The following is a 9,681-nucleotide window of genomic DNA, read 5'->3' on the forward strand; positions in this document are numbered from 1 at the left end:
ATTATATAAAATTATATATATATATAATATATATATGGTATATATATATATAATATATATGTTATATATATATATAAATTATATTATATATATGTGTGTGTGTGTGTACTTAACAAGTAAATGCTACATACAAACTATTATTATTATTAGCATTACTAGTACTTCTGTGATGGTGACATTCATGATGATAAAAAGGAAGTAGAGTTCCTGCTTGTGGCATTGTCTCTGCCTACAATGCCTGTCCACCTTCATTCATTCTCTGTAACAATTTTTTTTATGTCAACTTCATTTGGCCAAGAGATACCTAGATAGCTGGTAAAACATTCTTTTTTAAAATGTTTATTGTATTTTTGAGAGAGAAAGTGAGACAGCGAGCGAGCGCAAGAGGGGGAAGAGCAGGGAGAGAGAAAGAGAAAGAGGGAGGCACACAATTCGAAACAAGCTCCAGGCACTGAGCTGTCAGCACAGAGCCTGATGTGTGGCTCGCACTCACGGATCCTGAGATCATGACCTGAACCAAAGTCGGTGCTTTGCCGACCAACTAAGCCACGCAGGTGCCCCAAACTGTATTTCGGAGTGTGTCTTTGAGGGAAGAGATTAGTATTTGAATTGGTGAATTCAGTAAGCAGATGTCCTTTCCCAATGTAAGTAGCATAATCCAATCCTTTGAGGGCCTGAATAGAAGGTGGAGGAAGTGTGAATTCTGTTTCTCTGCTTGAGCTGAGATATCTATCTTCTCCTGCCTTTGGACATCGGTGCTCTTGGTTCTCTGGCTTTCAAACTCAGATACCCTGGTCAGACTCAGACTGAATTTCATCACCACCTTCCCTGGTTTTCTAGCTTGCACATGGCAGATCATGGCACTTCTGGCCTCCACCAAGCCAATTCCTATAATAACTCTCCTTGTACATATATGCATACACATATGTATTTATAACCTATTGGTTCTGTTTCTCTGGAGAATACTAATATACCTACCTAATTATATTTATCCCTTGGGATTACCTGCTCAGGTTGCCTGGCTTCCACACTATTTTATGAGTACCTCAATGATAGAGATTATATTAAATTTAGCTGAGTCTCACCATTATTTAGCCCACTGCCTTTCTCATTTGTGTTCGGTGTCTCTGCTTTTGAACTGAGCTCCCTGAAGACAAATAATCAAAATCTGTACTTGCCAATGTTGCCAATACCATGAGTTTAGACGGCAACTCAAAGACTGAGATAAACTGAACCTAACCTGTCCACCACTCCTCATTTCTTTCCCCTATGTTTTTCCATAAAATATCCCTAACATTTGGCTCTTAAACAAAACTGACGCGAGACTCCAGTCTCGCTGGCCTTTGCCTTCTGGTCTAGTTTTCTTGTCTTATGCATTCAGCGTTCTCTCTTACCACATTGTGTTGTGAACAGCCAGCATCATGATGACACATCAGTGACTGCCTCCAACATGCCTCCTGACAGCCATCTTCACAAATAAAATTTAAATTGAAACTATTCCAAAAAACATCCATGACCTCAAGAAGATTTATCAGTTCTCCTGGTGTATATAGTAAATGAAGTTATTATCCTCTCTCCACACAAATTCTGTCTGACAGATGGTGTTTTGTTATTTTAGGAAAGAAATAGTCCACTGAGTCTTTAAGGGTTCCTTTTAATAGTCCCATTGAAACATTTCCATAAATCTTTTGTTTCTCTCGAAGAGAGCACATGTAATAAAGTTTTCCTTGGTATAACTACAGAGAAACTGGCATCTCTTAGGGTTACAAGATGAGATTAAGACCACTGTTATGAAGGACTTCTGTCAGCTATCAATACTTTACAAATATGTGGCCAAACAAGGAAACTCACGTTTTCTAAGTAAGTGTCGTGAGGGATATTTCTTCATGTTATGTCCATATCTCCATAAAACTAGCCATTTAAAATTGTTCCGGGGCACCTGGGTGGCTCAGTCAGTTAAGAATATGACTTCAGCTCAAGTCATGATCTCAACTCTTCCTGAGTTCAAGCCCCGTGCTGGTCTCTGTGCTGACAGCTCAGAGCCTGGAGCCTGCTTCAGATTCTGTGCCTCCCTCTCTCTCTTCCCCTCCCCCCTCACAGTCTGTCCTTCTCAAAAATAAATAAATATTAAATTTTTTTTTAAATAAAATTGTTTTGGTCATACATGCATCTCTGTTTTCCCAATGTGATGTGCTCCTCACATTTTTCAGATGCTAAATGATAAAACTGAGTTTTATAGTCACTACTATCCTTAATTTCACAAGAAAGCAAACTGAGAGAGTCAGAGTTAACCTCACCTAGGAAACCAAAGGTCCATCTGAAAATATAAACCAAATAGATGATATTGTTTTATTAATGAATCCCAGGAGACAGCAATCATGTGTCATTATTGATACATATCACAAGAGCCAGGCTATATGGTCTAAAATTAGAGATGATTACCAATGAGGATTACCACTCAAGGTCATTATGGACTGACAGCACTCATGGGAAGGGAATGAGAATTTATGGAAAGCCAAAGAATGTGCAGGCTGCAGACATTTATGCTCTCAGAAAAAGATCTTTTGAGCATTTTTCCTTTGATTTGTTGAACATAAGATACCCAATTCTTCATTTTCAGAAGATCGAAAGAAAAATTACTCTACTAATTAAAACATAGATTGAAATTAGTAGTTTTGCATTGAACATATATAACATGTGTTAAATAATAAGTAAAATAAATGTAAAGATGTCTGTATTATGTTTTATGTATATAGCTTTATAAAAACTGTAAGTAAGGTAGACTGACTTGACATATTTTATACACATTTAGATTCTAACTTAACATCAGTGGTCTTTTAAAATTGGGAGTGTAAGGTAGCTGAATTGTACAGTCAAAGTGTGCTGCCTCAGAAACTTGGGAGTATAAATTTGGGCTACAGTTTGGGAGCAGTCTCTCAAAATCTAACACTAAGTTTTTAAAAAGTGCACACACAGTTTTGATCCTATAAACTCCATTGCTAAAGGTTGGCTTCCATCTGGAACAAAAACTTCATATTTACAATACGATTGTGAAGTATGGGAAAAATAATTCAGTAACAACAGACTCACAGACTCAGTGGTTGGTGGTACACAAAAGTAATTATAATATTTAGTCACTACAGCTTTTCTTTTCTTCTGAAAGGATTCTAAACCAGCTAGTCTCTCTGACATTTTCCACTGAACTGATTAAATTTTGGAGCTATACTGATGCCACATAAATGTTAACTTCCATACAGTATGTAGGGTCAGTGCCTTTCTGACCACATTATTTCAGTGATCTCACTCTTCCTTGGTGACCAGAAGGAACAAGGAGAGTTCATAGGTTAATGTATTTGGTAAATTGTGGGATTCATGAATTTGGAAACTTGTGGAGCCAAATTTAATTGTCATTAAAGTTGAGAGGAATATATGGCATCCAATGGGCAAACGCCAGGGGTTCTAGATACTCTGCATTGCGCGGGACTCTTCTGCATAAGGATGACATGCTACATTCCACACAAATGTGATCGTCCCACCACACACTCCGTAGAAAAAAAGTTTATTTGTAAATATCAGAACCTAGAACCACACTGGCTCTGATGAATAAATAAACAAAAATATTTTTTAGGGATTTAATACATACTAAAATTTCCAGGACTATAATAGTCAATAATGTTAAGGTAAGATTGTTCATGATTTTTTTTTTTATTGGAGAGAAAGAGAAAGAGAGAGAGAGTGCAAGAGAGCGCTTAAGTAGAGGAGAGGGACAGAGGGAGAGACAGAATCTGAAGCAGGCTCAATGCTAAGCACAGAAGCTGACGTGGGGCTTGATCCCACTACCCGGGGATCATGACCTGAGTTGTAAGCAAGAGTCAGATGCTCAACCGAGTCAACCAACAGGTGTCCCTGTTTATGATTTATAGGAATACTATCAAGGTTTTATTCATGAATCTGGATAATCACGTCACTGACTATAACATCACTCATGATATTTGAATCGCCAAATGATTAACCTTATTATGTTGCCTTCGTAGCTATTGTATTTAATGTTTTTCTATGTGTAGAAAAAAAATGTATTTACTTGGCCTTTGTTTTAAATGTCAAGTAAAAAAGGGATAATATTATTCAGCTGAATATTATTTTACATTTCTTAAACTCAAACTTATTCTTCTAAATTGTGGCAAATATGTGGTCCTTTCACTTTACTGTGTAGTGCAGATATTCTAAGCATTTATTTATGGAAGAATATTTTACTATGAATTGCTTTCTTTTGTTTTTCTTTCAGAGTTCAGTAAAAGCATTACATTGCTTTTTGGAATAGTGTTTATGGGTGGGTTATAGTTTTTATTTTATTATTTTTTTCAAACAATTATTCATTTTTGAGAGAGAGACAGAGAGAGAGAGAGAAAGAGAGAGATAGAGTGTGAGCAAGGGAGGGGTAGGGAAAGAGGGGGACACAGAATCTGAAGCAGGTTCCAGGCTCCGAACTGTCAGCACAGAGCCTGACATGGGGTTTGAATCCATGAACTGTGAGATCATGACCTGAGCTGAAGTCTGATGTTTAACTGAGCCACCCAGGCGCCCCTAGTTTTTAATGAATATTAGGAAGATAAAGAAGTATTGAAATGTGTATTATTATCCATTAAGAAATATTAAAATATGTTAAAGAGGTTTTGTATCTGATAAGGTCAAGAATTAAGAAGTTATCATAATATGATCTCTTACTCTGTCCACCCCAATTAAACTCACTAAGAATGACAAGAAGGTAGACCACAGGCCTCAAGTACAAGTCTCATGATCGGTCATTTGCAGTGATGTTTGTGAAAAGCAGAGTAACCCTAGAGAACTTGCCTCAGACAGTCCAGGTCTGGGAGCATTTTCTTGAAGTAGTTATTAACAGTGCACCCTTACTCTCAAAAGTTCCAGTCGGGATGATGTATTATTGATTCTCACTAACAGGCAGAGGATGTAAGTCAGTGTTGCTAGTGATTTACTTACCCTGCTGACCATCAGGCCACTAGGAACAGGGGCTTACTGTATACCTCATGTTGTTGTCAAACATAAATGCCTGGACTCAGACACCACACAGAACAAAAAGTACCTCTTTTCTTTTGTCACCTTTTAACACCACTCAGGTTTCACCCAGTATCTATCTAGAATCTCCCATTCCTGCCTGCACCAATAAAATTAGGCTATTAGCGGGGTGCCTGGGTGGCGCAGTCAGTTAAGCGTCCGACTTCAGCCAGGTCACGATCTCGCGGTCCGTGAGTTCGAGCCCCGCGTCGGGCTCTGGGCTGATGGCTCAGAGCCTGGAGCCTGTTTCCGATTCTGTGTCTCCCTCTCTCTCTGCCCCTCGCCCGTTCATGCTCTGTCTCTCTCTGTCCCAAAAATAAATAAACGTTGAAAAAAAAATTTATAAAAAAAAAAAAAATTAGGCTATTAGGTTGAATTATATGGAATCCATAGGTCAATTCTGTAGGTTAGGAAGAGCAGAATATTCACAATTTCATTCTTTTTTAATGTAGAAAAGCAATTTATTCCAATATAAGCACTTGCACAGTTAGTCATGGAGAGTAACAGGCCTGCTGGTGAAACAGGTCACCCAAAATAGAGGTGGTACCAAACTAGTGGTCAAGGACTAACTCCTCACTTGGCTCTATTCCTTCCTCACTGTAGCCTTTACTTAAAGGAGTCTGAAAAACTTGGGGATACAGCCTAAGAAGAAAAATAACTACACACAATATTCCCCTTTCTGTGATTACTTTAGACCTTTGTTACTAGAAAATTCCTAAATAAAACTTAAATATAAGTCTGTGGTTTTACTGAATCAAATCCCCCAGTTCATATTTAGAAAACACCCTCTGTTTGGGTGTTGATGGTACCTATCATAGAGGGATAACCAAACACAGTCTGTGTCTCAAAACCAGTGTTAAATCAATGTCAGTATTGAGAGGGGAAAAAAAGGGGGAGTCTAAAATCACAAGAAGTACAGACATATCTATAATGCTTGCCCTTCTGGATCCACTTCTTCAGGGTCTGCATCCTCATAAATGTACTCTGCCATTTGCCAAACCTGCATGATATTGTCTTCTGATACAGAAAAAAATCACCCAAGGTTCATCAGGATTCCAGGATAAATCAGATATCTTGGTAGCATGACCGCCATGAATAAACAACTCTGCTGGCCTGTCCTCTGAATCTTCTGGGGATTGTTCCTCTCCAATTTTACTTAAATCCCAGACATTCAGTCTCAGATCGGTACCACTGGAAGCCAAAATAGTCCCATTGTGAGGCGACCACTGACCTTGGAATATTTCATCCTATGTGATTCAAAGGAATGCAACTTAAGTTTCAGATTTCTTAGATCCCACAAGGCAACAGTCTTGTTGGCTGATCCTGTGGCAAGAATGCAGTCACTGTAAGGACTGAAAGACAGGCAGTTCACTTCGGCAGTGTGAGCATCAACTGAGTGACGTGGTTTAGAAGTACTGTTTGAACGAGTATCCCAGATCATAAGTTTCTGATCATGAGCAACTGACCCAAACAGAGACTCAAGGAGCAGATGCCAAGAAACATCTTCTGCTACTGCATACTATTACTATGCCCTGTAAAGATGGTCTTCGCATCCACAACTTCCTTTGGAACAGCACTGATGTCCCAGAGGCAGATGGTAAGTTCATCTGAAGCACTAAGTAAGTGTCCACTGAGACTTGGGTTCCAAAAGAGCCCATAGCCTTCCTTCTGATGTCCACAGAGATGCAAGTCTGGGTTGCACTCTCCAGAAGGGTCTGCTATGGAAGGATGTTTTGTATGTTCAAAACCAAGAATATCGCTGAATGCAGTCTTTGTTACAATGATGCAAGGGTTCTGGGGAATATAGTGTACCCTGTCTACTTCTCCTTCCTGGTTGATCTTGATTTCTATTTCAATTTTTCCACTAACTGAACCCGAACCTCCAAATTCTCCTTTCTCACTGTCATAGTGGGAAGCATCATGGTTAGGGAGATGCACCCTGGCTATCACAAGGTGGTTTTGCTCATCTGACATGTGTGTTCCTAGGACAAGTCGATGAATGCTGAAGTCTTTCCCTTCTGGTCTGGTTACATCTGGAAGTCACTGTGCAGTTAGGCTAGGCCACTCCAGAGCATGGGTCGCCCCCAAATCGTAAAGAAAAGGTGTGGGTTTTTTTCCATACTTTGTACTCTTCGTTGATCACACCTTCTTCCTCTGCCTCATCAAATGCTGCTTCCTTGCCAGCCACAGCAGGCAGGCAAGCCAGGGGGATCCTTGGGTAGAGTATTGCTGGAGGGACGGGGAGGCTACAGACCACAATTTCATATTCTTAAGCCTCTATATCCACTTCTTGGTATTATCCTATCATCATGTAGGATGTGGTTTGCTATCTTTTGTTTGTTTTTTCCCTTAAGTACATGAAGAGCATATTAGGCTGCTGAGATCCAAATTATCAAAAAGGAAAACATAAACCAAAACACAGACCTATGTTAATAGGTATCAGTAGTTGCTAAATGGGCATATAATACATCATACTTGTACTTTTGGACATTTCTTTCCTTTTATTTCAAGCCAACTTTTTATAACCTAAATCTATCCTTTTGTTTCCAAACACAATAATTGAACTTAACCATGCAACTTAATGTTGTTAATTGTATCTCTCATAATTATGAGAGGGGCCCATTCACAGAGGGCTTTGTATGTCCTGATAAAATATTGGTAATAGGGAGCCATTTAGAACTTTATGTATGCTTGAAATAAATACTTTTCCCAAATGGTCTGTCCTAAGAAGAATTCCTCCCTAAAGGACTTAGATACTAGCTTTCCTAAATGAGTAGCAAATCAGGTGCTTAGTCTGTACCTGCAAATATTCAGGTTTTTGCAATATTGTGAAGAGTGTGAAATACTAAGTGAGGCAGCTGGTGATAAAAGGGATATTTTTCTCATCAGCCAAAATGTAAGAACTGAGGGTCTTAAAATTACACTTAAACAGGTATACCTTGACCAAAACACTGTGAGGCCAAATGACATTCTTGGATATTGGCCAAGTAAAAGCAAAATAAAAAGGCCTTCAGAGCTTGTAACTTAGACTTGAGAAGACTTTGGGATAAATGAAGATAGAAATTCCTAGTGTGGATTCTCAGTGCTGGGGCAGGGGGGAGTCGACAGTGGCAATGGTAGAGGTTGAATCTCCCACAAAGTGATCCCAGCAGAGAAGGGGGAGGGGGGTGCAGAAACCAAGGCAGTGACAGAGTCAAGGCTATTTCATTCATCCCACATTTGTTTTGTGACTATTTAAATCTAGACATTTGAGATGGAGGGAAAACATGACATCCCTGAATACACAGAAATTTTAGTCTAATATAAATAAGAGTTGTTGTTCAGTCATTCATTCACTCATTCATTCTCTTAAAGTCTTTAACCAAAGACCTGCAGGAACACAGAGGTAACTGGATAATGGGAAGATGAAGGGACATCTCATTAGAGGGTGTTGGAGAGGACTTAGAATAGGAATTGGGCTTATGTTAGGTGATTGTGAAAAAAATTCAAAGAAGCAGCTCTATATAGAATGCTGTTAAGAATTGAGGTTATTCCATGTTGGGTGTATTAATAATTTTTACCTAGAAAACAAGGAGAGCAAAGAGAGGCTAAAGCTATGATTGAAAAAAGAAACATCAATGAATCATATTAGCCAACATAGAGGATACTGGTCTATTTTTGTGGTTTGGGTAATACCATGTTTTTGCCTTGATTCATCAGGCACTGTGTGGCCTTGTCTGAGATTAGTGCTGTGTGAGATTATGCCCAATAGAAAAACACCAAGGTTTTTCTCTAAGTTCCAGGCTACCCTGAGCTCTCAGGAGCTATTTTTCTTTCTCATGTCATTTATTCAACAAACATCTATTAAACATCTTATATGTATATGCCCCTAAAGTTATAAGTATACATTTGATAGGCTCAGTCCTCAAAAAAAAAAATAGCTGAGTTTTATAGTTACAGAATATAAATTAGAATTATATGCTGATGAAGTGGCCCCAATGAAGGAATTTTCAGGATGGTAGGGAATATGCCGTGAAGGCTCCACTGAAGAGGTAGCATTTTGCTGAATGTGGAAAGATGCATAACTTTTGAAAGTTTCAGATAAGAAAGAACGTTGTGGGCAGAAGTAGCAACTGAGAAAGTCCTCATAGATGAGGAGCCCTCTGAGCACCAAGAGAAGTCTGAGAAAGGCCTCATGCATTAGGCTGATGAGTCAACTAACACCTTTTTACTTTCCTTTGACCATAAGGAACTATGGAAGCATTTCATACAAAGGAAATCTATGATCACATTGGTGCTTGTCTGAGTAGTTTGTAGAGTAGGGTTAAAAATATATGTAGAAGGGTATGATTGGAGAACTAAAGATCATACCAAAAGAGCCTAGTACAGAGTCTGGCACGACCTTGGTGTATCCAGATGCTCTCGCCACATGGGTTCACCTCCTGCTCCCAAGGAAGATGTCCACCCTGTGGAAGCAAGTGCTCCCAGAGAGGTGAAACTTCAATCATAGAAGAAAGACTGATTTTTTTTTTAAGTTTATTTATATCTGAGAGAGAGAAAGAGAGAAAGATGGAGAGACAGAGACAGAGAGAGATGGAGAGAGAGAGAGAGAGAGAGAGAGAGAGAGAG

At 39.0% G+C, this 9,681-nt stretch overlaps 1 pseudogene; it reads right to left on the minus strand.

Moving 5' to 3' along the window:
• Positions 1–5,971: 5,971 nt before the first annotated feature.
• Positions 5,972–9,681, minus strand: part of LOC121030315 (histone-binding protein RBBP4-like) — a 17,211-nt pseudogene continuing 13,501 nt past the window's right edge.

Source organism: Herpailurus yagouaroundi, unplaced genomic scaffold (assembly GCF_014898765.1).
Source record: "Herpailurus yagouaroundi ecotype Mexico unplaced genomic scaffold, PumYag 140, whole genome shotgun sequence".
NCBI lineage: Eukaryota > Metazoa > Chordata > Mammalia > Carnivora > Felidae > Herpailurus > Herpailurus yagouaroundi.